General features: G+C 55.9%; 1 protein-coding gene and 1 long non-coding RNA gene across 10 annotated transcripts in view; one reads left to right on the top strand and one right to left on the bottom strand.

Annotated features, from left to right (window-relative positions):
- The window catches only part of GRM4 (glutamate metabotropic receptor 4), a 151,442-nt gene that overhangs the window by 20,471 nt on the left and 104,520 nt on the right, over positions 1-26,451 (top strand). The window contains exon 1 of one of the 9 annotated variants that reach the window (XM_058733619.1): positions 6,962-7,099. The exons of the other annotated variants lie outside the window; for them this stretch is intronic. The gene's annotated coding sequence lies outside the window, so the exon portion shown is untranslated. Of the gene's footprint in view, positions 1-6,961; positions 7,100-26,451 lie in introns of those variants that run through there. 9 annotated transcript variants of the gene reach the window in all.
- On the bottom strand, positions 22,159-23,619 carry LOC131514060 (uncharacterized). Its single transcript, XR_009262916.1, has 3 exons — positions 23,525-23,619; positions 22,928-23,083; positions 22,159-22,409 (listed from the first exon to the last, which is right to left on the bottom strand). It is a non-coding gene; the product is annotated as an uncharacterized LOC131514060 (long non-coding RNA).

Here is a 26,451-nt window from a genome sequence, read left to right as displayed (position 1 = left end):
GGGGATGGCTTCACTGAAGAAGGATTATTTCTGCATAAGCTCAAATAGAGCAAAGGGACTTGCCCATTGGATATCTGGAGAGTGTTCTAGGTAGAGAGAACAGCAAATACAAAGGCCCTGGGGCAGGACTTTGCTTGATTGTTGACCTAGGGACTCAAGAGGGAGGACCAAGACAGCTCTGGGGATGGGAGAGGGGGACCAAGGGAGTGCCCAAACCTACATCCTGACCCTTATTGCTGCCAAGGGTGTTGTGGGGGGGAGGGGTCAGCAGGAGTCTGGGGACCTTGGGCAATCACTGGGCCTCTCAGGACCTCAGTTTCCTCACCTGTTAAATATGCAAATGGTCCCTGAACAGTCCTCGTGAAACCACAGAGGTGATGGGTGGGTGGGGGAGGAGATATAAGGGTGGAGCCTGTGGGAGAGGCTCACTCTTTCCCTCCGCTCCCACTCTGCTGGCCTCCTCCCACCCCTGGCCCCTTGTCCCTCTTCCACCCCGTCTCCCTGGCCTGAGGAAGGAGAGCTCAAGACAGGAGCGAGGCAGGGCCAGCCAGATGGGGAGCCCCAAGAGGCGGTAGCATGCGATGGTTAAGGCATGGGCTCCGGGGCCAGATGGCCTGTCCTCAACCCCCTGCTCTGCCATTTATCACCTGGGAGTACCTCTCTGTGCCTCAGTTTCCTTGTCTGTAAAATGCTCCCCACCTCACAGGGCACGGTAAAGATTAAGTGAACACACGGAAAATGCTCAGACCAGCACCTGGCATGTAGACTGGGGATATCGGCCGAGTGCCTGGTTGCGGCGGGCAGCCCAGAGCACTCACTGGCTTTGGAGGCGGCCACATGGTAGGTGGCTCAGATCTTGGCCCCAGATCCCTCACCCTGTCTGGACCTTGCTCATCTCATCTGTGAAATGGGTAGAATCACGTGTACCTCTCAGGGTAAGGATGTAGGATAATGTAGTGAGGAGCTGGTGGTGTGGGTGCACCGTAGGGCTCAGTAATGTTAGTCCTCATCACGTGCAGGCAGAGCATTGAAGGGGGGTTCAAGGGGGGAGGGGGAGTGATCTGAGTCATGCAGGCTGGGGAGCTGGGCAATATGGAGGGGCAGCTCACTGGCTTTTGGCAGAGGGATGATGGGTGAGTGTAGCTGAGTTCCCCCCAGTGTGTTGGTCCTGGGGCTCTCCAGGCACTCACTGTGAGGTGTGGGGGATGCTGGGTGATCTCTGGCTCTCCACTCAGGGGAGGGCTGTGGGTCCCCTTACCACTGAAGCCTCCCATAGCTCAGGGACCTGTGTTCTGGGTCTGGCTCTGCTGACAACGCGCTGTGACCTTGGGTGGGTCGGCTGTTCTGTAAAATGAGGGCATCGGATCAGGTGGGCCAAGCCCACTCCTCTACCTGGTGGCCTCTCCTGGAGAAGGAGCACTGAGCCTACTCCCCAGCGGTCAGGTTACCGCGGTATTGCCATGGCCCCAGTGGCCTTTCTCGTGGCCTCTCCAGTGTAGTCCAGCCTGCCTCGACCCTGCATATTCTGAGTGTGTGCTATGCTTTCCAAAACCTGCCTCGGGGATTTTCCTGGCCGTGTGCTCCTCCTGGAACTTCCTTCCTGATGCCCGACTGGCAGAGTCAGACTCCTTCTTCAAACCCTGACTCAAACTCCAAGACTCTCCTGACCCGTGAAGGGCTGAGCTGTTCCTGGGGTACGTGGGGTCCTTTGTGTGGCTCTTGTGGGTCTCCCTGACGTCCATGGGCTTGTGGAGGGCAGGACTGGGCCTCCCTGGGACCCAGGGACCTGGGCCTGGGTCTTCCCCTTGCCCTCAGTGCCCCTGGCCCTGTCTGTCAGCCTTGGGAAAACCGAGCAACCCCACAACCCCCCTCCTCCCCGCAAAGCAACCCCTGTGTGGGAGCTGTGCCTGGGGCAGGGGTGTGGCCCATGCCTCCGCCTGTCTCTGTCAGAGGGTTAAGCTCATAGTACCTCCCCCTGCCTAGTCCTAAATGAGCTGTGTGCTTTTCCACTTCCTCCCAGTTTATTAAACTTGCATTTTTATGACCCAGACATGTTGGAAATGAAAAGGCGGCACATTCTGCTTTATATTCCAATTGACCTTTACGCTTGCCACTTACTTGGGGGCCCGGGCTGGGGTGAGGTGAGGAGATGCATGCCCCCGCCTCCAGGCTCTGGGCTGCTGTGGAGAGTTGTATCCTGGAGCCACGTTTTGGGGGGCAGGGAGGCGGGGGAATCAGAGCCCGCCTTGGTTCCCAGCCCCTGCCTCCTCCTTTGGGACTCTGTGGATTTCTCTGCTTTCCTCTTCTGTTCTCCCCCCATCTCTCTCCTTCCTGCCTCCTTTTTATACCCTCTCTGGCTCTGCCTGGGCCTCTCTCTGGGTCATGTGGGGTGGCCTTATCCATGGTTAAGGCCAAGAGGTAGGAGTGGCCCACAAGCTCACTTGTTTCTGGACAGGTGTGCCCCCGCCTCGTGGCCACTCTGGCCACCTGCCCGCTTCACACCTTGATTAGGGCCATTGGTACCCTAATGTGCTGAGCACTTTCTGGTGGGCACCCAACCCCTCCAGGTCCCCTTTCCGTTCTCAGATGGTCCTCTCCCCTGCAACATAGCTCCAGAAATTTCCCCTTGATTGAAGATGTGGCCTGGCTGTGGGCAGATGCTGCTCGGGGCTGTTTTCCTCGCCTGTGGGATGACCGTGAGCGGGCTCTGCACGCGTCCCCGGGTGGTGGACAGACGGGGTTGGTCTCAGGGGTGTGAAGCTGTTTCAAAAGGGGCCAGTCCTGGCCCTGCCACTCCTGCCTGTGTGATCCTTGGGCGGGTCACATGACGTCTGAGCCCAGTTTCCAGACCTATAAGATGGGTAGGACGGTTGTATTAAACGGGACAATGAAAAGTGGCACAGGGCCCAGTTCGAGGAACAGTAGCTGTTGTAACGCGTGCTCATGTGAGGGGGAGGCTGGATTCTTCTCCCTGTTCCTTTCTTTCTTCGTTCCTTCATTCCTGGACCGGAGTCCTCCCCAGGCTTCTGTTTTTCCTGGGGCCACTGAGAAGTACCCTGGGATGACCCAGGAGGCATGAGGCACAGGTACCACGAAGATGGACCGGCCTGGCTGCTGGCTCTCTAGCCATCCCCGGGGGCCTAGGGGAATTTAAAACTCATTAGGGCTGAAATATGCTGGAGGGAGAGAGGGAGGGAGCCCTCTGAGCACCACCCCATGCGGGGCAGGAGCATAGGGGGGCCCTAAGGGTCCTTGGGTGTCTGGGCATCTCTGGCCGGGGCTGAGGAGCAGAGAGGTGACACTTAGCTCATTCTCCAGCCCCTGGGGCTGTGGTTCAGTGGGAGGTCCTGCAGGGTGTGTGTGTGGGGGTGGTATTTGTGTTCAGGGCTGCTGCCTCCCTGTCTCCCTCCAAGTTCAGGCCCTGATTGCTGTCAGGGAGTCCAGTGTGGCCCCCTCGTCAGAGCAGCAGGAAGAGGGCAAAGCTGGACCCTTAGGAACGAATTTGGGTGGCAACCCCCCTCCCCCACCAGGGGGGACATTTGAGGCTTAGGACTGGGGGGCCGGGTGTGTGAGGGGTGTGGCTTCCAGGACCAGGTCTGTTCTGAGGGGAGATGGGGATATGGGGTGCACACAGCTTTCACAAAGGAGCCTTTTATCAAAGATGAGTGGTATCTTCCAGGTGGGCTTGACAGAAAAGGGTCTCTCTCTCTCTCTCTCTCTCTCTCTCTCACTCTCACAAGGCATCATGTATTCTATTACCCTCCAAACTTCAAGCACATGGAGAATTATAGAGATGAATAAACTGTCCTAGACTCATCACCTGGCTTGATCAAATATTGATATTTTGCCCTACTGGTATCAATGTTTGTTTTCATGCTAAGGAAGAAAACATTGTAAACGTCATCAGAGGGCCCGTGTGAGCGTCCTTGTGCTCCGCCTCTTCCTCCTCGGAGGCCGCCACCGCCCTGTCCTGTGCAGATTGTTTTTAGTTCTTTTAATGACTGTGCACTTAAAAATAGTTTTGTGTGTTTTATTCATTTTTGAGAGTGAGAGAGACAGAGCATGAGTAGGGGAGGGGCAGAGAGAGAGGGAGACACAGACTCTGAAGCGGGCTCCAGGCTCCGAGCTGTCAGCACAGACCCCAACGTGGGGTTCGAACTCATGAGCCTTGAGATCATGATCTGAGCTGAAGTCGGACGCTTAACTGACTGAGCCAACCAGGTGCCTCTAGTTTTGTGTGTTTTAAGCTTGATAAAAAATTGGATCATGTTGGGTGTCCTGGGGCTGGCTGCATTTGCTCAGCTTGTTCCGTTCCTTTTCTTGGCCGTGTGGTTCCTCACTGGAACAGCGCCCTGTGCATTTACTCGTTCATTTCTTGGGGTCACCTGGGCAAGTCCCCTGATGATCTTCCTGGCTCGTCCCAGGGGTGCTGCCCAACCATCCTTGCCCGTGTCTCTTTGTGTTCTTGGGAGAGTTTTCTTGTGGGTTGCACTCAGGAGCGGAATTGCAGACCCGTGGAGAATATGCCTCCTGAACTTCCCCAGAGGCTGCCATGTTGCTCTCTACCTTTGATGCAGGGTGCTGGTTTCCAAACCTGTCTCCCCATTGGAACCCCCTGGGGCTTGTTAAAACACAAGTTTTCACCAGATGCCTGGGCCTACGTGGCCCTGCGACGGGGACTCTTTGCGTGCGAAGTCTTGTTTCATAAGCTCCTGGGGGCTTCATGGACCTACATTTGGAGGTGCCTTGCCTGGATCTGCCAGTCACTTGCTGTGCAACTTTGAGCAAGTTGCTGGATCTCTCTGAGCCTGAGTGTCCTCCTCTATAAAATGGGGGTGATGATAATGGTGAGGACTCAGTCAGGGTTGGCCCTTGCCTCCTCTGGGGGTTGGCTTGGTGCTTTTGAGGTCTGTGATGTACCCAGGGTTGCCACAGCCTGACCGGGCTCTTGTGTCATCCAGAGGAGCAATGTACCTCCTTGACTCTGTCTGTGAAGTCGGTTTTGGGTTCGTTGTGTTGGTCAACAAGCATGATGGACGACTGCCCCGTGCAGGCCATGCCATGTTTTAGAGACCTGGAGTATGGGCCAAGGACGCTGATGTCAGAAGTCAACGGTCAGTAATTCCATGACAGTGAGATGAGGGCTTTCACGGAGGTGGATGAGGCCCGGTTGGGGGGTGGGGTGTCAGGGAAGGCTTCCTGTAGGAGGACAACTAGCTGAGATTCAACAGCCAGCATACAGTGAGGTAGGTGGAGGGCTGTGCTGGCCAGTGGGGGAGGGCATTCCAGGTGGAGGGACCCAGGAGGCCAAAGGCCTGGTGGTGAGAGAGGAGAGGGAGAGTGGGAGCGAGCCTGGTGCTTGTGTGGGGGTTGGCCGTCTCGCTTCAGGACTGCTGAGGCTCCCGGTGACACAGGCATCTACCTCCTGGCAGCGGTTGCCTCTGACTGAGGCCTCAGATTGCAGCTGGAAGGGGGTTTATGGGAAGCCTGAAGTGTGAGGAAATGTTAAGTGCCTTATAAGTACTTTGATTATTTTAAATTGCTTAAGTGGTTTCTAAGATGGTCCTAAGTATCCCGGGGACACAGACACAAAATCAATTAGGAAAGTACAACAAACCTAATGAGGGGAGAGTAGCCCCCTCCCCCACGCCCACCTCGGCCTGGCTCTGGCCCGTCAGCCCGCACCAGGACCCCTACTTTCACCTCCAGCATCGGGCTGGGGAGCCCCCAGCCTCTGCGCTGGGCCCTCCTGGCCTTGAGTCCTGCCTTCTCGCTCAAGTGTTTTGCGGGGTGGAGGGAGAGGAAGGGGTGTCTGGAGGGGTAGGGACGGGAGGCAGAGAGAGGGGTTGTATGTGGAAGTGCCTGAGAGGGTCTCCTTTAAAGATGCTTCTCTCTTCTGAATGTGCCTTTTATCCAGGGGCCCTGGAGCCCCCTAGGCCTACAGTATTACCGTTAATATTATTATCACTATCATTGCTATTTACAGCATTATTTTTTAAGCGCGTGATACATTCCCATGGGCTTTCAAACATACCAAAGGACATACCCCAGTCCTACCGTGGAGGCAGCCGCTGCTCCCCGTGTGACCTTCCAAAGAGGGCTGTGGTCTGGACTCGGGGCTGTGGTGCTGCAAACTCCGGGGGCGCCATTCACCGTTGACCGTTCACTGAATCTGGGGTGCGGGGTGGGGGGTGGGGATGTGTGCACGCATACGTTCTCCTCCGCTTTTTTCACACGCCGCAGCACCTGCCTGGTGGCCATGGGGATTGCTCATCAGCCAGGAAGGACCTCGGCCTTTGTCCGGCCACAGAGTACTCCCCGCTCCCAGTCTCGTCGTGGCAGACACCAGGTGCTTCCCAACCTCGTGCGTTTGAGAACACCCCTTGTGCGGCTGACTTCGTGCATCGGCCACGTTGCGTGTCTCTGTCGGGAGAATTCCTACAGAGCGCCGGGTCACAGGACCAGCGTATTCGTAATCTCTTGCCCTCCTGCCGGCCAGGGGTGGGGGCCGCACTTCCTGTGGCTGGGTCTCCACCTCTGCTGTCAGCCGGGCGGGGCCGGGAGGAGGCCCTGCGGCTGATGCTGACCCGAGCCCTGTGCCACCAGCCTTGTGCAGCAGATCGTGGGGAGCAGGGACCCCGGTCCTTGATGCAAGAGCTGCCCAGAAGAGTGAGTGGGCCCCACTTCACTGTGAGTCTGTGTGGAGGTGGAGGCAGGGGCAGGGGCAGGGGGCAGCTCCAGGCCTCTGCGGGGGTCTAGCGGGAGCCGGAGGCCCTGGGCTCCTGGGTCTCCATCCCACACATGCTCTGAGAAGGTGCTGAGAACCGACAGGGTGGATGACCATCGCTGGCCTGGCTTGGTTGTCTGCCCACCCTTCCCTCCGCCCCCGCATCATTCAGGTGTGATTGCTCCCAGCAGAACTGCTTCTGTGCCCACATTCTGCTGTCTTTGGGCCCCATGGCTGCCTTGTGTGTCCATTTAACAGATGCAGCTCTGAGGGGCGGTGACTCCTTGGGTCCTGCAGCGGCTCGGGGGTGGAGTTTGGCTGGTCCCTTGCCTCCCTGGCTCCTCAAGGAGTGCTTCTGTCCCAGGTCCGCAGGTAAGGCTCATCCGTCCGTCCGCATCTCGGTTTAAACACTTCTCACTGACCGCTGCCGGGAGGGCCCCCCTTCTGTTCTAACCAGCCTTGGGCCCTTGGCAAAATCACTTAGACTGTCTGGCCTCTCCAATTTCCCATCCGCACGATGCATCCAGATCCAATTTTACTGAATACTTTCTGAGGGTAGTGAGGCAGGAGATTCCCCACTTCTTCCCGGAGGGCCTCAAAACTCTTCTTTTGGGGGACTTGAAACTGTTCTTGTTTTCCATGTGAATTTTCCATGCAATCCCTCCTCGGAGGCACCAAGGAATCCGCTGCCTCCTTCCTCCTACCCCAAGGTACACAGTGAGATGAGCAAAGAGCCTTGTCACCTGGAGCACATTGTACATATTTATTATGTTAATTTTGCATAATTCACCGAACTCTCTTTGAAAGAGATGTGGCTTCCCTTATTGAAAACTCTCTTTCCCATTCTGCATGTCCAGCTTCAAATGTCCTCCTCCCCTGAGACCCTTCCCGCCCAAACCAGTCCCCGCCTGGACCAATTCCCTTAGTCAGTGCTGGCCCCTGAGCTTTCATTCCCTCTGGTCTCTCCACCGAGAGACCCTGAGGTTAGGGACGATGTCACCTGTTTCTTTTGTGGGTCCCCACAGAATCTGGAGGGATGAGTCAAAAAATATTTTTAACAGAAAGCTGTCAATGTGAAGAACAAAAATCTCTGTTCCTCAAAGGAATCAGGCACAGAGCCTCCTGGAAGTTCGGCAGCTGGTACTTGATTTGACAATGAACTTTCCCAGGTTCATTTCCCAATGACCTTTCATGAGAGGTCCGATGAGTGGGTTTTGCTACAATCTGTACAGTGGTCTTTGGTAACGTTTTGAAGGAAGAAGTGGAGTTTTCCTTAGCTTTTGTTTGGTTTCCAGTTTAATTAAAAATACGTATGTTTTATGTACAGCTTGTGAGTCAGCGTAGGAGTATGGCCCATGATTTTGGGGACTTTCAGACACCTGCTGTAGGCAGCTTCTGAGCATTTCTTGGAAACCGTGGTACGGCCTTAGGGCCCAGTGATAAATGGGAATAGGGGAGGCAGGGTCACTCACAACCATCGGCAGGTGATGATCTTTCACAGTTGCTTCTTGGTCATTCCACACGACAGCTCTACAAAGTGGTCCGGACAGATGCCCTGACTTTACTTGAGGAGAATGAGACCCAGAGAAGTTACTGTGTGGGAGACCACCTAGTGAGTCAAAATCAGAGCTGGGCTTGGAACAGGGGTCCCAGACTTCCAGCCCAGTGCTTGCCCTCTACACACACCTGGATGTCACAGGCAGATCCTTTGAGGCCACCAGCTCTTAGTGTGAGTCCATGGGTGGTGGTGAAGATGACTTGCAGGCTGGAAGCATGTCGGTCTTCCCTCTGCCCCACGGAGCGCGGGAGAGTCAGCCTTGGGCCCCTATGTGTGAGTGTGGCTTATGCCCCCACACTCCTTCCTGTTGGTGTTGTTATAAAAGCCAACATGTTCATTGCAGATCTGGAAGAAAACAGAAGAGCATAAAGAAGCAAATGAAAATTGCCCACTCATCCCGCCATCCAGAGTGACAAACTTGAAACGTTTGTGTATTTCCTTCTAGCCTTTCCTGTGTATAATTTATGACACTGCGACCGTAACATCTATGTGGTTCTGTAGCCAGCTTTTGCCCACCAGGCTGCGGTTGGGAGCATTTTCCACCATCCTTAAATAGTCTCTGAAACATGGTGGGTGATGGCTACACAACCCCCCATCAGGGGGCCCTATCATCTTTTATGTGTCACATCTCTCTGGTGGCTGGTGGGGTGTGGAGTTTCTGGGCTGCTTCCTCACTGTGTCTGGGCATTTGCAGTGGACTCTCCCTCCATGGGGGGATGTGACCGTGAAGGCTTGGGTTCTGGGTAGGTGGGAAGCAGGAGGTGGGAGGGTCCTGCCTAATTGGACTGGTAATCCTGGGAGAGACAGGTGCTCAGGTGAGCTCCCTGAAAGGGCGGACGGGAAGGTGGACATAGCAGGTGGAATGTGGGAGGCAGAGCCAGGTGTCCTCAGTGATGCTGTGGGCGTGGGACACGGGGGCCTGGAGAGACATGCTCAGCTGAACTACCGGTGTGGGGCTGAGAGATTGTGGTTTCACTTTATTCCTGCCCTGGGTGAAAGACCCCCCCCCCCCCCCCCCCCGCCCACCACCGGTGCTCCAGAAATTAAACTCAGGGATTCCAATCCAGGGCGGTGGCTGAAGGGGAGGTGGTGGGCAGGGGGCCAGGCTTGGCAGGGAGGGGAAATGACCTCATCTATACCATTTGCTGTGGACAGGTGGGACGCATGGCAGGGGGTGCCTGGAGAAGGAGGTAGCAGCCCCTGGGTTCCCACGGTGGCATTGTCTCTACAGGCCATCCGGCCTACCTGCACCCCAGTCCTTCCCTCTGGCTGCTGCCACTTCTGCTCCGGTTCCTCTCCTTCAGCCTCCCAAGATCCCGTCTGCTGGTTTCTCTTTCCGGTCTTTCCTTTGTCCACCTTTCCTTTCCTCTACATTAAAAAGAATTGAAGTATAACTTATATGTAGTAACGTGCACACATTTCAGATGTACTACTTGATGAGCATTTATAAATGCGTTTATGTGTATGAACATCAAGCCAGAGAACATTTGCAGTACCCTAGAACGTTCCCTTGAGCCTCTCTTAGTCAATATCCTAGCTTCCCCAAGGCTAATCACTAGCCCAACTTCTAACAGCATGGATTATTTGCATCTGGCTTTGAGCTTGTATAAACAGAATCATACAGTAAGCCTTTCGTGGCTGACATCTTTCACGTGATCTGGGAGATTCATCCATGCGCTTGACTATATTCCTGTTTTTCATTGCTCTGTACTATTCCGTCGTGTGCTTAGTTCGTAATTTACGTATCTCCACTCTGCTTCCGTTGGACGTCTGGGCTGAATCTGGTGATTGGCTATTATGAATAAAGCTACTCTGAATATTTGTATACGTGTCTTTGAGTGGACACAAGCACTCATTTTGCATATATGTGAACACACATACCACATACACGCGCGCGCGCACACACACACACACAAATTGCTGGCTCATTGGCTACATGAATGATTAGCTTAATGAGGCATCTGCCAAACATTTCCCCAAAAGGGTTATGCCTTCTCGCCATCTTTTTTTGCTTTGGAAATTCCACCTGGGCTTCTAGGTCCGTCTCAAATGCTACCTTGCCCGTCATCTTGATGGATAACAACACCCATCATTCAGGTGTCAGCTCTACAAGGCAGGATTGTGTCTCGCTTCTTTACTGCTCTGCCTCCTGGCCAGGAACATAGTGGGTGCTTAATAACACCCGTGGTTGAATTTATGTGCCTGGCACTGTGTCAGAGCCTCACATAGATTATCTAAGGTAAGTGACCAGCCGGGAAATTCTACAGGTGAGGAGACAGGCTTGTCCAGGAAGCAGCAGAGGCCCGCAGCACCGCCTTTCCCCGAAGCCTGCGCTCATTCCACAGTTCCTGGCGGCATGTGTTTGCAATTTCTTGCTCTTTTTCAGCTCGCCCACTTTGATTTCACTCGGCCTCATATTCTAGTCCGGGGGTTGTTGAAGTAAATCTCGTGGGTGACCTAGTTAGCTTGTGACCCAGCCAGCTCTTGGAGGATCCGCCAGCTCTGTCTTCATTCTGAGTCTGTGCCCCAGAAGCAGGGAATTTCAGGCTGGGGTATGGGTGGTAAGGCTGCAGAAACCCATTCAAATGAAATTAAAGCCCTCTCTTAGTAGGGCCAACATTCATATCTCATTTTTACCTTTTCAAAGCCCCTCTTCATTGATTGTGACACTCCCTGGAGATCACAGCCTGGGCATCATCATTTGCATTTTCTGACTGAGAAGAACAGAGCCCAGGGAGGTGGTGTGATGTGCCCAGAGTTTACCGTGTTGCTTGGAGAAGAGGTGGGGGGAGCCTTGAACTCTTGCCTTCCGGCCATGTGCTGTAAAGTGTGGCAGGGTGTGCTGGGAGCTGATAGAGAATCGGAGTTCAGCTCAAAACCCAGCCAGGCTTGTCCCAGGGCTGCTTTGGGAAACCAGAAAGGCTCTTTTAGGTCATCGATTTACTAAATGGTTTTTTAGAGCCCTGGAAGTTTTGCCAAGTGTCTCAGGGGCAGCTCCGGGTTAAAGGTCAAAGCGGAGGCTTAGAGGAGGGGGCACTGTCCGTGGTGCTGAAACAGGACTTGGGTGTGGGGAGGTGAGGGAGGGAAGCAGTGTTGGCCTTAAGGGCGCTTATGGCTTCCCAGGAGGTGCTATCCTGCCAGTTTTGGTGGGAGCTGGGCATGTGGCCGGGCAGACGGTGCGGGTGCCTTGATATTTTAATTGAAGCCTGGAGACACGGTTGCTCTCTCTACTGCGCTAACAATGTACGGAATAAATAATTCAGCAGTGGTTGTGTTGTGCCTGCTGTCCTCACCCATGGGGGTGGCCACGCTCGTGCTCATACGTGCAGGCTGCCGGGCTGGGCCAGGAGCTGCTATTATGGGCTGGACCATTTTAACAGGGCCCTGGCCACCTCTCAACCCTGGTGAATTGGTTTCCTCCCAGGCACCCCCCAAGGAGAGGTTAGTGGAATGTGGGGCCAACTGCTCCTGTGTGTCACGATTAAGTGGCACTTAAAGGTCCGTTTGTCCTCAGACTGGCCTGAAATGCCAGCAAACTGGAGGAAAGGCCCCTCTTAATGGGCACTCTCCCTGGGCTGTGTTTGAACTGGTTCCATTTGATTCAGCAAATATTTATGGAGCTCCAAGTTTATGCAAGATACTGGAGCAGGTGGTAGGAATGGGAGAGATTGCCAGAGTGAATTAATCTGGGTCCTTCCTGGATGGGGAGGTGTGACATACATGCGATTTTGTCATAGCTCAAGTTGGGGTGTAGGAGGGCTATGGTGGAGGTGCAGGTGAGGGTCTGTGGGGCCTCAGGAGGGAGAACTCGCTTTGGACAGGGCACGCATGCGGTGGCTGCCTGGAGGAGGTGGTCAGTGTCCTGCAGGCAGAAAAGGAGCCATGATAGTGCTCTAAGTGGAAAGGGCAGGTGTAGCTGGAACTTCGGGTGTGTCTGGTATGGAAGCAGTAAGGCTTGTGGCATGAGGGCGGGAAGGTTGGGTGGTGGATGAGTGGAGACGGCTCGGATGAACTGGGGGCTTAGGCCAAGGGTGTGGACTTGATCCTGTAGAACAGTGCCCTGGCTAGATTTGGGGATTAGAAATATTCCTTTGGGTGTGGAGTGGAGGGTTGGTTGTAGGCTGAGGACTTAGTCTGAGAGAGTGATTGGGAGACCAATGAAACAGTTCAGATTAGAGGCAATGGTGGCCCGAATGGTGGCCTTGGGCATAATGTCATTCATTCATTCATTCATTCACCAATCAGATTAGTGGGCCAGATGTTGGGCTAGGCTGGAATACAGCAGTGAAGGAAAACACATACAGTCCTTGCCCACATGGAGCTGACCTTCTACAGGGGGAGAAAGATAGTAAACAAGATAGGCAATAATTCAAGTGGTGACAGGCGCTGGGGAGGAAAGTTGCATAGGGTCGGAATTTTGAGAGTGACGGAAGAGAGGAAGGGCTCTTTTCTTGTTTTTTGTTTTTGTTTTTGTTTTTAAATTTATTTATTTATTTTGAGGGAGAGAGCACAAGCAGGGGAGGGGCAGAGAGAGGGAGAGACAGAATCCCAAGCAGGCTCCACGCCACCAGTGCAGAATTCCATGCAGGGCTTGACCCCATGAACTGTGAGATCGTGACCTGAGCCAAAATCAAGAGTTGGATGCTTAGCTTGCTGAGCCACCTGGGGGTGGGGGGTGGGGGTGCAGGAAGGGCTCTTTTAAACACGTGGTCAGGTTGAGTGTGTTTGAACATAGACCCAGGAAAGTAAGGAAGGGAGCCAGGTGACTGGATGGTGTTTGGGTGGAGGGCACAGCCAGTGCAAAGGCTCTGAGGCACCCTCTGGTTGCCCTGTATAGACTGGATTTGCAGCATGGGCAGTGGCAGGCAGGCACAGAGGAGTTTGTAATAACCCTCCACCCTCTTCCATCCCTCTCTCCTCCGTTCTTCTCCCCCCTCTTCTCCCCTCCTCCCAGGGAGACAATCAACCCCCAGTGCTCCTCCACAGCAAGCCTTGAGGTGGCTTCCCGGGAACCTGGCAATTCCCATGAGCCCTGCCCTGCCCCCCTGGGCCCCGAATCCCAGCCCACCAGCACAGAGACCCTCAGCCACAGCTAGATGCGCCCAGGGTCCTCTCTGAGCCTCAGCTTGTCTCCCCCTATAAAGTGAGCACCAGTGACAAATACCTCCCTCACCCGGTTGATGTGAGGTTTAAATGGGAGAATGTATGTGGAAGCTGTAAATGGAAGGCAATTATTCCTACAGTTTTCAAAGCCAGAGGGAAAGACCAAAGAGAGTGGTCGAGGGAGGTCCCTGAGTGTAGTTATTTAGGAGCCTGTGACTCTAAAAGGTGGCCTGGCACAAGCGGAAATGGATTCAAAAGCTGCAATGAAGAGAAATCTGGGGAGGCAGCTGCCCAACAAACTGCCAGCAGAAGTCGAGGGTGTGGGGCGCGTTCTTGGCCCAAGGGCAGTGCAGTGACCTGTGGTGCTTCTTCCCCAACATGGGAAGTCCTTCCTCAGCTCGCCCTGTGCCCTGCGCCCCCTCCAGCTCCTTCCTCCCAAGGCGTTGTGGCCAGGATGGCGTTTCCAGCTGGAACCATGGGTATCAAGGTATCCTCATTTGGGTGAGGGGATGCTCATGGTCCCCACCTTCCACACCGAGGCCCTTCTCTCCCTCTCAGGGAAACTGGGGAGTCTCCCACCCAACCATAGGAACCTCCCTCTGTCCCATCTCTGGAGGGTGGTTGAGTTAACTGCCGTTCATATTTTTGGCAGAGGGCTGGCAGTGAGACCCAAACTGGGAGTGCGCTAATTGAGGGGTTCCTTCTGGGGAAACCCCTGTGATTGGCATCCGGGAATCATGGATCTGCCGCGGTCCTCCCAGTCGTCCTCCCAGCCATCCTCCCAGAGGCACAGCTTATAGAGCTGTAAGCGGGAGACACCTCCTCCCTGGGGTGGGGGAGAGGACGAAAAGAAAAGGCCTGTTTAATTTAATTCCGTGTTTTATTGCTCGTTGGATAAATAACCTTCATTAAGATGGAAGGTGGGGGGATGGACAGGGAGAAGTTTGATTAATTTCGAGCTGGTTTCTCGTTTGTTAATTTTCTCCCAGTTCAGCAGGATTATTAAAACAAATTACAGATACTGCTCTCTCCTCCCTAGGCTGGAGTGGGGCTTGGCTCGCAGGGAGTGATCCTGCTCCCCCCCCACCCCACTTTCCACTACAGTTATACATAAGGTGCAACTTGGGGTGAAGGAGGAGGCCTCCTCACCTCAGGGTCTCTGGGCAAGGCCCTCCTATTTCTTGTTGGGGTTTTCGTGTCCCCACAGCCTCATGGAAGATCTGGACAATCAGGAAAAGCAGCATGGGGGTGCTGGCCAGGACACCCTCCCTGCAGCAGAGCCAGTGACCCGGGGCAGGTCGGTGCCTGGAGTGGAGGCGGGGGGCCTGCCAGCCCCAGGGCCCACCCCTGGTATCCATGGGAGCAGGCCAGGTGGGCAAGTAGAGTAGGCGGGCACACAGCTTCTGGGCTGCCCCACGCTGGCGCCCATTCTCTCAGTCCTGCTCCACCCCCAGGGCCCCCTGGCCACTGCCTGTTCAGACCCTTTCCCGGCCCATCCGCTCTCGCCCACCTTGAGCTCTGCCCCTGCCAGGCTGGATCTCCCACTGGCTCCATCCAGTCCTGCAGAAAAACTGCCACCTGCCGGGTGTTAATGGGGGATAGCAGGTCAGCACTTTTCCTGCTCACCCGTGGGCAGTTAAGAGTTCCAGCTGCTTGATGGGCACCTGGGCAGGGCAGTGACTTTTGGGGGGGGTGGTTATGAACACTCTTTTGTGTTCCCCAAAGGCACTGTGAATGCAGACTCTGCCATTTTGACTGTACCAAAGTGTGTGTGTATGTGTGTGTGTGTATACGTGGGTGTATGTGGAGGGGGCGTGGGTGAGCACTTGAGTGTGCGTGCGTGTGAATGACTGAGCCTTTCCGGGATATCCCTGCGGCACGCACATGTGTGCAGGTCCTTCCATTTGGATGGGCTGACTCCGAGCCCGCTGGGCCCTGGCAGGGCTGAGTTCTGGTGCGTATGTCCATCTGTATGTGTGTTTCCTCCTTCCTGGCCCCTGCCAGCATCAGCTGATACTCTGGAGCATGAGATTGGACTGTCCCGAGCCGTCCACCTGGCCATGGCAGCCCCAAGGGTGATCGAAGAGAAGCCTGCCTCTACTTGGCTCCTTGCAGCCTGTGGGGCACAGGGTTCCCCTGGAGAGGGGCCATTTCCTGCGGGCTCCCGACTCTCCACACCCCCAGCCCACCCTGGAGGGCCTTCCTGCTGTCTCCCCCACCTCCAGGTGGGATCTGGTGGGACGGGCCAGGGGAGGGGCAGCACCTCTGTCTCCAGCCCTGGGGGCCTTGGCCTGTGAGGCTCACAGGCTGTCGGGGCTGCCGATCCTGTGAGGCACAGCCAGAAGATTGAGGCAAAGAGAGATAAGGGCAAAGGGGATAAGGGCCACGGGGGAGGGGACGGGGCACGGGGTGGGGCTGCTTTAGGCGAACTGTCCGGTGACAGTGTCTCTGAGCAGTGACATTTGGTCGGAGGCGTGGATGGAGTGAAAGAGCATGCTCTGTGGCTCTGTGGGGATAAACCAGCTAGGCAGAGGACACGCTGGTACAATGGCTGAGAGGCTGGGCTGCGCTTGGATGCTCAGGGACTGTTTAAGGAGGGCAGTTGGGGCGGGGGGGGGGGGGTGGGGCGGCGGTAAGAGTGGAGGTTAGCAGGGCAGCACCCACACAGGGCTTGGGATTTCCTCCCAAGCGGGAGGCCGGTGCTGGGGGAGGGAGTTGGGCAGAGAATGGTGTGGCCTGACTCCTGTTTTAAGTGGTGGTCCTGCCTGGGTGTGCCCTACTGTGCCCCCTGTGTGTGCGTGTGTGCACAGCGTGTGGACCTAGACCACCAAACGAAGAACAGGCCAGATGGCCAAGCAGGGCTCTGGGTAGGGGTGTAAATGTAGTAGAATCAAGGAGCCCTGGGAGGCCTTCCATCTGGGGGCACAGGCTGGGTCTCTGTGGTTCCAGAGAACCACACAGGAGCACATGAGAGGACAGAGAGACAGATTTCAATTCAGGGTCTCGAGAAGCCTGGCAGATACTGGAGCTGGGACGGGCTACCTTGTGAAGTGGTGAGCTGCCTGTCCTAGGAGGTGGGTAAGCACAGACCCCTGTCAGGGGCACTGGAGGGGGCAGTCCCACCCTCCTCATCTAAGAGTCTCTGGTTAAAGGCTCCCTCTTCCAGGTAACATGGGTGGCTTTGAAAGAACTCACTTTGATCCCAGCGATGGGGATTCTGGCCCCCGTAGCAGGTGTTGGGAGATGCTTGGGGAACTCTGGCTGAGCTTTGTGCTCCTCTCAATTTACCCTATGGATGCCCGCTGTCTGCTGGCATCGAGGGGGGACCTGGCGTTCCCTGCTGTGATGGTGGCAGGACCCTCCTCCAGGCTCTGCTACCCGAGGCTCCCCCAGTGGGACCTGCTGAGGCCTGGGTTAATGGGCAGAGCTTTGTCAAGCCTGGGCATTCTGGGGCAGGGGTCTGAGTGGGTGAGACAGAGTGGAAGGGGCCAAGATCCACTCAGGGCTTCCCTTTCAGAGAGCGGTGTCAGCTCAGATTACCAGTTGCTGGAAACTGGATGGATCTGGCTGGGACAGGGAGGGCCTGTGGGCATCTCCTCCTACTTGTCCCCTCATTGTCTAGACAGGACCCAGACGTGCTGCTGGTTCCTGCTGTGGGCTCTGTCTCTGGCATTGAGGGGCCTGGGTTTCAATCAGTAAGCAGAGCGATTGAGGGAGGATGACTTCTCTCTCTCCCAGTCTCCAAGTTTTGCCTAAAAAATTCAGATAATAATGTCTACCTCAAAGGGTTTTGTTAGGAGTAAATGAAGGGAGGTAATGATAGAGAGCACTGTCTGGGGTCAGTCTGCTGGAGGTGACCTTGTGACCAGTGATGGAGGAGGAATGAGAAGAAGGGAAGGAGCCCGTACAGGTATCTTAAAGAACAGGTTTGCTCAGTGGGTGGCCAGGGCCCAGGCCACTGGGGACTGCTGGGACACTGCCTAGAGCAGGCCCTTGGTACCAGGCAGGGACCGTGTTATCCCCCACTGCATCTAATACCTGGCACATTGTGGGCAGGAGGAATGTGGTCGCGGGACTCAATGGCACATTTGGAGGTTTCTGCGGAAGGTGGAAATAGAAGGGTCTGGGGACAGACCCACCCCAAATCGCACCTGCTTTCCTTCTGGAGAAGCTGGGGCCTTCCAGGCTGGAGGCTGAATCTCCGGGCCGAGAATTGCAGGAGGCAGCCACAGCAGAGCTTGGAGGGTCTCCGAGGTGCTTCAGTCCAGTCCTTATTTCCATGGGGAGGTAGGACAGCTCAGCTGTAAGGGCGCAAATCCCTGCTTGGCCACCTACCAGACGCCTGTCTTTGGGCAAGTAGTTTGACTTCTCTGGGCCTCAGTTCCCCCATCTGTAAAGTGGGCAAAATGCTGGTATCTCTGTCTATGACGGGATTCTGGTGAGGACTAAACAAATTAATGCTAAGAACAGAGCCTGGCACGTAGTAAGTGCTCAGTAGGTGTGACCTATTACTGTAGTTATGACTCTTAGACAAGAAACCTGGAGCACAGGATGGAAGAGTGTCTAGTGTGAGGCCGCGTGGTGAGTTGGTGACAGACCAGAATTCAGGTTCTTTCCATCGTGGCAAGCTCACAGAGCTGCAGAGGGCAATGGAGGTGAGATGCAGGGGTGGCCTTTTCCTGCTCTGGGCCTCGTCCCTGGCCGCCTCCTCACCCTGCCTATGTCACTGGGACAGCTGGAGAATCCCCCGGGAGCCTGCTTATCTTGAAGGGACGGGCTGGGGTCGGAGGGGAAGCAGGCACCTGGAGACCTTATTTGCCTGTCTTCTGGCTCCTTTGGTTTTTTGGAGAGCTTAGGGTTTAGGGCAGGGCTCACGAAGTGTCACAAGGAAAGAGATACTTGGGAGGGCTTGTGGGGAGGTCACACTTGTCTTCATCTCCACAGGAAGCCCCTGGCCCAGCTGCCCTCACCTCTCACCTGGACTAGTGCAGTGGCCTCCCCACTGCTCTCTTGGGTCCCCATCTTGCCCCCAGGCCTGTTTTCTGTTCAGGGGCAGCTCGTGTTCTATTCTCCCATCTTCTGTGTGATTTTTTGCCTTTCCTTGAAACTGCCGTGGGCTCTTGGCCACAGGGCCTTTGCACTTGCTGCTCCCTCCTGTCCAAGATGCTTTTTCTTTTTCCCTCTTCACCTGGGTATTGTCTATCCATCTTTCAGGTGTCAGTTTACGGCCTGTCCTCAGGAAGCCTCCTCGGGTGCCCTGACCAGATCCAGGCCTTTATTCCAGGCTGTCACAGTCCCCTTGCCTCTTCCGGCACATCTGACGTGATTATGTATGTGTGTATCTGGTTAGAGACCATTTCTCCTGTTGGACTCAGCTCCATGAGGACAGATATTCGATGTTCACTATGGCATCCCTGGTGTCTGTCATGGTGCCAGACACATCGCGAGTGCTCAGTCAACATATTTTGCATGAATGCATGATGGGGTGGGAGGCCCATATCACCTCCACCTTTGCCAGGGGCCAAAGCCCTCATGTCGCAGGCTGATGTGGGGCTTCCACAACAAACATCCCCCAACAGGGCACCCTGGGGTGGAACACCACCCAGAGTATACCCGCATGTGGGCCCCTTCCTGAGGGTGCCAATAGAAGATGATGGCTCAGATTGAGGGGCTGCTGGGGGACGACGGTGGGGGCATCCAGGGATCAGAGAAGCTGTGGGAGGGTGATGACACCCCCCACAGACTGGGTGCTCAGCAGTCTGTTCACCCCAGGGCCCCACTGGAGGCAGTGCTGGGTCAGTGGGGTGGGCAGGGGAGGGATGAGCCCTGTCAGTGGCCAGCCAGCGCACCCCCCCCCCCCGGGGTCTTGGCTAAATCATTGCCACTTGGCCTGTCCATTCTTCAGTTTCCTCATCTGGACCAGGCCAGTGGTTTTCAAACTCTTTAGAAGCAGATACATTTCACCAACAGAATCATGTAGAGAAACTCACTTACGAAAATTAGGTAGAAGCAGACTGCTGCTCTAGTTCATCTGTTTGTTCATTGGTCATTCATATTTATTTGCAGAACCTGGAAAATCAGGGCTTTGGTGCCAGGCACGGTCCTAAGTCCTGGGGCTATGGCAATGAGCGAGGCAGACAAAAGCCCCTGTCCCCGTGGGACCGACACTCCAGTGGGGAGGTAGATGATCAGGAGGACGCGTGGATGAAATGTGTAGTGTCACAGGCGGTGGTGAGTGCACACCCTGTGCAAAGGTCCTGGGGCGGGCTCCTGCCTGGTGTGTTGGGAGGAAGAGCGTGTGGCCCAGGTGGCTGGAGCAGAGCAAGTGAGGGAGAGGGTAAGTGGGCAGTGAGGGCAGGAGGCTAAGGGGGCAGATTGCGTAGGGCCTAGTGAGCCATTGAAAGATGTTGGCTTTCACTCTGGCTGAGATGGGAGCCTCTTGAAGAGAGGAGGGACATGATCTAACTTGGGTTTTAGATGGGTCCCTTGGGCTGCCGGCTAGGGACTGGACTCTGTGATGGGATGCGGGGGTGTGGGAGGTGGGGGGCCAGCGAGGAGGCTGCTGGGATAGTCCAGGCCAGAGATGCTGGAGCCGAGGCCCAGGGTGGTAGTGGCGACGGAGTTGAGCCGTGGTTGGGTTCTGGGTTTATTTTCAAGGTAGAGCCAGCAGCATTTGCTGAGAGAAAGAGGAATCAAGGATGTATTCGATACTGTGGCCTGAGCAGTAATTACCTGGCTAGGAAGGACTTCGGGAGGTTCTGGGGGCCCCCCTAGATGGCCATGGGGAGCAGGTAGTGGGCGGGAGCCTGGAGTTTGGGGGTGTGTTATCAGGTTATGGGGTGGCCTGGGAGTGAGTGGAGAGAGAGGGTGGAGGACCGAGTCCGGGGTGGCCAGCGTTCAGGACCAGCCGTGGAGGCTGAAGAGGGGCTGTCTTAGAGGGAGGAGGGCACCAGGCAGCCAGGTGGAGGGACTGCACGGTCAGATGTCGCTGTGGGGTCAAGTAGTGTGAGAACTGGCTGGAGGGCTCAGGCCGAGAGCCCCCAAACCACAGCTTGGCACCGTGGCCCGAGGATCGCCTGGCTTTGCCTGCTCGGTCGTACGTTCCTTTTGCTCTGGTCTGGGCCCCCCTCCCCTACCCGGGGCCCTGGCCCCCTGTCCCCAGCGAGAGCCCTAGAGTCTCTGTAGGGCCTCCCCCCCTCCCCTGCCAGCCTGGCTGTGGCCCAGGCAGTGATATAAATCACATGGAGTGATGGTGATTGACTTTTATCGGCCTATGTGTTCAATAATGTTAATACATCCCATTATATCATATTATAGTAATACAGAGCCGTATATTACACACGGGCGCAGCACGTTAACTTGGGAGAACACTTGGGCAGACGCTGTGGTTAATTTTCCCTCCGCCTGGCTGTGCCCCCATCGGCGCTCAGTGTGCATGAGGAGGACAGCAGGTGTAGTTACGGACCCCTCAGGCGTGCTCCACTCACTGAGGTTGTCCCAGCCTTGCCTCCACTTCCCGCAGCTTGGGGGGCAGATGTCACTCCTGTGCTGTGGAGGCCCCTCCCTCTGTCCTTACCTCGTGAGTCCAGTAGGCAGAGGTCATTAAACCCCCCGCCCCGAACACATGTGGAAACTGAGGCTCAGACGTGGGAAGCGGTGTGCTCACCGGACGTGGAGGGGAGAGACCTGGAGCAGGGACTCTTGACTCCCCATCCTGGCTGCTTCGCGGGGTGGGGGGATGGTGTGGACAAAGGGCAGGAGCCGGGAGTGAACGTGGAGCGCGTGCCAGGTGCAGCAGGCCCTCAGGGGCTGGAGTCAGGTAGACCTGGGTTCAAGTCCCACTTTGCCACTTGTGATTTTATTTCCGGATGTTCTAGGGCCTCTGTTTCCTCTTCTAAAAAACGAAGGTAATAAAGAGCATTCACTTCGTGGGGTTACTGTGTGGGGATTAAATGAGATAATCCCTGGGAGGTGCCCATCATGGGCTGGGTGCTCATTAAACCACAACTACCACGCCTGCTATGATGACGACCAACACCTAAGCAGCCTCTCGCCTGCTGCACCCCCCCCACCCCCAGCCTCGGCCCTCATGTCTCGCCCCCACCAAGCCCGTTATACGTGCCCAGAACACTTGAAGGTTGGCCCCCTGGGCGAGTTTGGAGCCCTGCCCTTACCTGCTTGGACACTTGGGTGTAGCCTAGCGCCCAGGGCTGCCCAGCTCCTTGGCTCACAGGGAGGAAGCCCAGCTTTGCCATCAGGTGGGCCTGGGTGACCCCGGGACTCCTCAGCCCTCTGAGCCGCAGCCACAGCTTCTCGTTAAAATAGGGCTACAGTTTCCTGTCTCGGGGCTGCGGTGAGAATTAACACAGGGAGAGCCCGTGTCAGCTGACTGCTGCCCCCGGGGGTGTGTGCCAGGGGTATCGTCATGACTCCTAGCGTCTTGGATGTCCGCTGCTCTCTTTCTAAAATTTAATATCCATCTTCTCACAGGAGCCTCAAAGTAAGGTTTACACCGTGCCCATTTGACAGATGAGGAGACGGAGGCTCACGGGAGGTGACTTCCCACAGGCCGCACAGCGAGGCAGGGGGCTGCTTCTCACCTCCGGGATCTTGGGCTTTGAGCCCCTCTTGGAAAAAGGGGTGCAGGCCTTGTGGCCGCAGGGCCCCCGCCGGGTCCTTGGCCCGTCCTCTCTAGGCCTCTGGGCTCCTTCGTCCCCTAGCCTCCCCCGCCCATATGTATCACTCTTGACAAGGTTACGGAGTCAGCATGTAAAACCTGCACAAGTGAGTGTAATTTATTGATCTACATTTTGCTTATGAAATAGGACAAGTGCTGATTGAGGATCTTGTTTGCTCTCGCCCTTGCACCGCGTGCTCCCCCGCCTGTGCTCTTATCGGCGGTAATTCCTTGGAGTCTGCATCCGAGCGGCTCCTTTGTCAGCCGGCCGAGGCCCTCCACTCTGCGCCCTCTGTTCTTCTCCAGCCTCCGTGCCTTATCGTGCCCCGTTTTTTCCCGGGCTCCTAAGAAAACATATAATGTTTAAAAGAGTGAGACAAGGGACTGAATAAAGCACTTTCTCGGGAAATATTTGTTCAAAGTCCTGTTGCCTCATCTGTCTGGTTCTCTCCTGGAAAACATAATTCAGAACAGTCCTGGAAATTAATCCAAGTGTCCGCTTGCCTCCTGATAAGAGGCTGGGTGGGCCCGGGGAAGGGGAGACAGAGATGGGTGTGGGACAGCCCCACAATGATTGCCTTCGAGGGTGCTGCTGTGAACTCGGGGTGGGGGTTGGGAGGGGTGGGCACAGCAGGCCCTGGAGGTGAGGGACACCCCACTGAGCCCTGGGGAGGGAGGTGGGAGACCTCAGAGCAGCATCTGTGTGCCAGGCACTGCTGTGGAGTGGCCAGCTTCTCCAGGCAAAGCGGCAGACCATGCAAGCATGGGAACTCGGCCACTGACCAGCTCCGTGACCTTGGCAAAGCCTAGGGCTCTGAGCTTTGGTCTCCTCACCTCGTCTAAGGTGCTTTGGTCTCCTCACCTCATCTAAGGTGCTTATGACCCCGTGGAGCGTGTCCTCGGGCTGCTTGTGTGGCAAGAATGAAGTGGCCCCTTTGCTTATTGGGCACCTGCCCTGTGCCAAATCTGTGCCGGGCGTCCTGTGGGGAATGAAGGAAAGGTCCCTGGATTCATGGAGCTGCCGTTTTAGGAGGAGGTGGATATTAAGTGGAAAAGTAAACAAATGTTGAGCACATTAGAAAGCGATCATTGTTCTGAGGAAAATCAAAGCAAGGAAAGTGGAAATGGGGTGCAGGGTAGGGAAGTAGGATTGGTGGTTGGGGAAGGCCTTCCTTGAGCAGTCTGTCTGTGAGGGAGGGGCCACATACAGATCTGGGGGAAGAGCATTCAGGCAGGGAGGAACAGCCAGTGCGGAGGCCCTGAGGCAGAGTGTGCCTAGAATGTTCAGGGTTCGGCAAGGAGACTGGTGTGACCAGAGCCAGTGAATGCCGTCAAGCTGGGAGTGGCCGGAGGTGAGGTCAGAGGTAATGTGTGGAGATGCTTTGTTACAATGCCAGGTACTATGGATGATTTTGACAGACTGCCCTGAGCTGAGCTGTAAAAGGCATTTTATTAGCACCTGGCAGGGTCTCCCAAAGGGAAGCTGGCATGCAAATTTTGCGTGAGGAGGGGAGGTCTGTTATTTCTCCTGTCTTCTTCCCACCTTAAACACCCCAGTCCTTCCTGCTATGAGATGATATGAGTTGTCTCCAAGCTGTCTCCCCATTATGATGCCAGGAGAAGGAGGCCACTTGTGGCTGTGGGGCCGTGTCATCCTGTGTGGGGTGGGACATGGGTAGTGGTCCCAGCAAGGGACCCTGGCCTGGCCAGTGGAGCTCTGGTGACACTGGAGGTGCCCACACATCCTGGCTCTGCCTGGGGCCTTGGGAAGAGAAGCAGGGGCCAGGAGCCCACTTTCTGGCAGCCTTGGGTGGGGTTGGTGATCCTAATTAAAAGCTTGGATCCAAAAGGCTTGATGGTGGAATTTCTAATTAAATCAATTTCATCTCGTCTGGGAGACAGAGGTTTGCATATGATAAGCATGAAATTAATAATTATGTTTAGAAATTAGCTGTTGCTCAAAGCAGAGCCATTTACACAACCCCTCTGGGGCCTCTGGCCCCCACCCCTGCCTGATCCTTTGTGTTGGAGACAGATGGGCCACTTCACCCCAGAGTGTGACAGCCAGGAGTGGAGGGGGGCGCCGAGCTTGGTGGAGGCGGGTGGGAGGGGTAGTAGGGCTGGCTTCCTCTGCTGCTGCCCTAAGGACACTGCCCCACAGGAGATTCTGCGTGTGTATGCGTGTGTGCCTGCACACGTCTGTGTAGACCCTCTTGTACAAGGGGGAGGCTGGGGTTTTATGTGACAGTTAGTAGCATGGGCTCTGGAGACTGTCCCTCTGGGTTCAAATCCTGCCTCGGCCACTTACTAGCTGTGTGACCTTGGACAAGTGTCTTAACTTCTCTGTACCTCAGTTTTGGGGAACATGGGAAGAATAAGAGGGTCTACTTCCTATGGTTATTGTAAGATCAAAGGCGTTCAGGCATTTGTAACCACTTAGGACTGTTCTTGGCACATAGTAAACACTCAGTAAATGCTAGTTCTCATGATGATGATGATTGCATGTGTGTGTGTGTGTGTGTGTGTGTGAATGTGATTCAATTCAGCCCCAACCAGCCTGTGCCGAATGTGAACCTGACACCTCCAGGCTCGTGAGTTGGAGATGAATAATAAGACACTTTCCTGGCTGTCCCGGAGCTAGAGCGTAATGCTTACGCCTCCTGCGTCCGTCAGCCTTGGTGAGGTTAGGTCATGAGAACGAACCGTCCTCAGATCTCCGTGGTCTAAAATACATAAACTAAGTGCTTACTACCCCACATGTCTACGCGGGAGGGCTGAGTGTCCTGTCTCATCTCCTAGGCACCCAGGCTGGCCTGGGACATCGCTGGTCACGGTGACAGAGGGAGCAGGTACCCTGTAGGGTCTCACAATGGCAATGAAACGCTCTGGCCCCGAAGGAAGGGCATTTTCTGCTCCCGCCTCGTTGGCCAGCATACGTCACAAGGCCCCAGCCAACCACCAGGGTCAGAGAGTTGAATTTTACCACGTGCCAGGAAGGCAGGGAGCTGCAAGTGTCCCCAGCGGCTCTAAGGACAACATCAATTGTGTGCGCCTCCGTTTGTTATTGATTATCTCTCTCACTAGAATGTCTGTTCCCTGAAGGCAGGGATTTTTGTCTCTGTGTGTTCACCCCAGTGCCAAAGAGTGTGCAAGGCACCCAGTAAGCACTCCGTGAACCATTACCCAGTGGGTGAATGAACGAACGAATCATCAGTCTCCGGGGTGTGTGTGGGTGGGCTGGGGCGGGGGGGTTGTGTTGGAGGGAAAGGCTGGGGGCCTCGGGAGCAGCCGAGGCAAAGGGACCACAGGGGCCTTGTGGGCAAATTTTACTGTCTTTGAAGATAGCATTTGCCTCCTGGGGAGAGTCTGCTGTCCACTTCTCAGTCACGGTGAGGAGGTACTGCAGGCCATGGTGTGAGAAGAAGAGGGGGCCTGTGTGAAGGCAGCGGAGGGCAGGGTCACCCAGTCTCCAGGCCTGGGTGGGGCAGGGCGGGGGGCGGAGTCAGGGAGGCTGAGTGCCCTGGGCACCTAGACGCAGATTGGAGACTGTGGATGCAGCCCCCAGCCGGGGGCTGAGTGACTGACTGACTGCACTGGGGCACAGGCCAGCCCCGGGCCAGGCAGGGGTGCGTGGCGAGGCCCCCGAGTGACGGGATGCGTGGGGCTGGCGGTTGGTGGCGGATCCGTGTCTGTAGAACAGGGTAGTGAGATCTGATTAATGAGGGCGTCCTGAAGTGAGCGGGGAAGTGGCCAGTGGCCCCCAAATGACCTACTGAGTGTGGAGAGGGGAGGCCCTCAGCTTGTGGGCCGAGAGGAGGCCCCGGGGTGGGTGGCAGACAGTCTTCCTACCCGGGGTCTATCCTCGTCCTTCCAAAGACCACCCGGATGCAGGGTCAGCCCCCTGCCCAGGGTGTCTGCCCACCTCCTGCTTCCCAGGCCTTGGGCCTCTGCTTCTCTGTTCCTTAGTAATTGGTGGGGGGGCATCTCCATGGGGAATGGGTGTGTGAGGCCTCCTTGTGGCTGTCCTAAGCTGTAGGGTCACTCTTATCCTCTGCTCTTAAACCCCGGGGTCCTTGTCAGAGGTGGGCCTGGTCAGGGTCAAGGGCAGGGGCCATCTGTGCCCCCTCCATGTGCTGGGTCCCCCCGTACTGCTCCTCTCGTGTGTCCCTGCACCCCCCCCCTGCCGTATCCCTGCTCTCTCGCTGTCACGGCCCTGCCCAGCTGCTTTGAACCCCCCTCGACCCTGCACCCCTGTCTTTGTACCCCTTCAGTCTGTCCAAGCCCTCGTCCCCACACTGCCAGCATTTTCCCTCTCCACAGCCCCCCTGTGAGACCCCCACTGAATCTCTTGTCGCCCCAAACCTGGCTTGTCAGCCCGGATGCATG

Source organism: Neofelis nebulosa, chromosome 6 (genome assembly GCF_028018385.1).
Source record: "Neofelis nebulosa isolate mNeoNeb1 chromosome 6, mNeoNeb1.pri, whole genome shotgun sequence".
NCBI lineage: Eukaryota > Metazoa > Chordata > Mammalia > Carnivora > Felidae > Neofelis > Neofelis nebulosa.
This window is presented reverse-complemented; position numbering and strand designations above follow the sequence as displayed.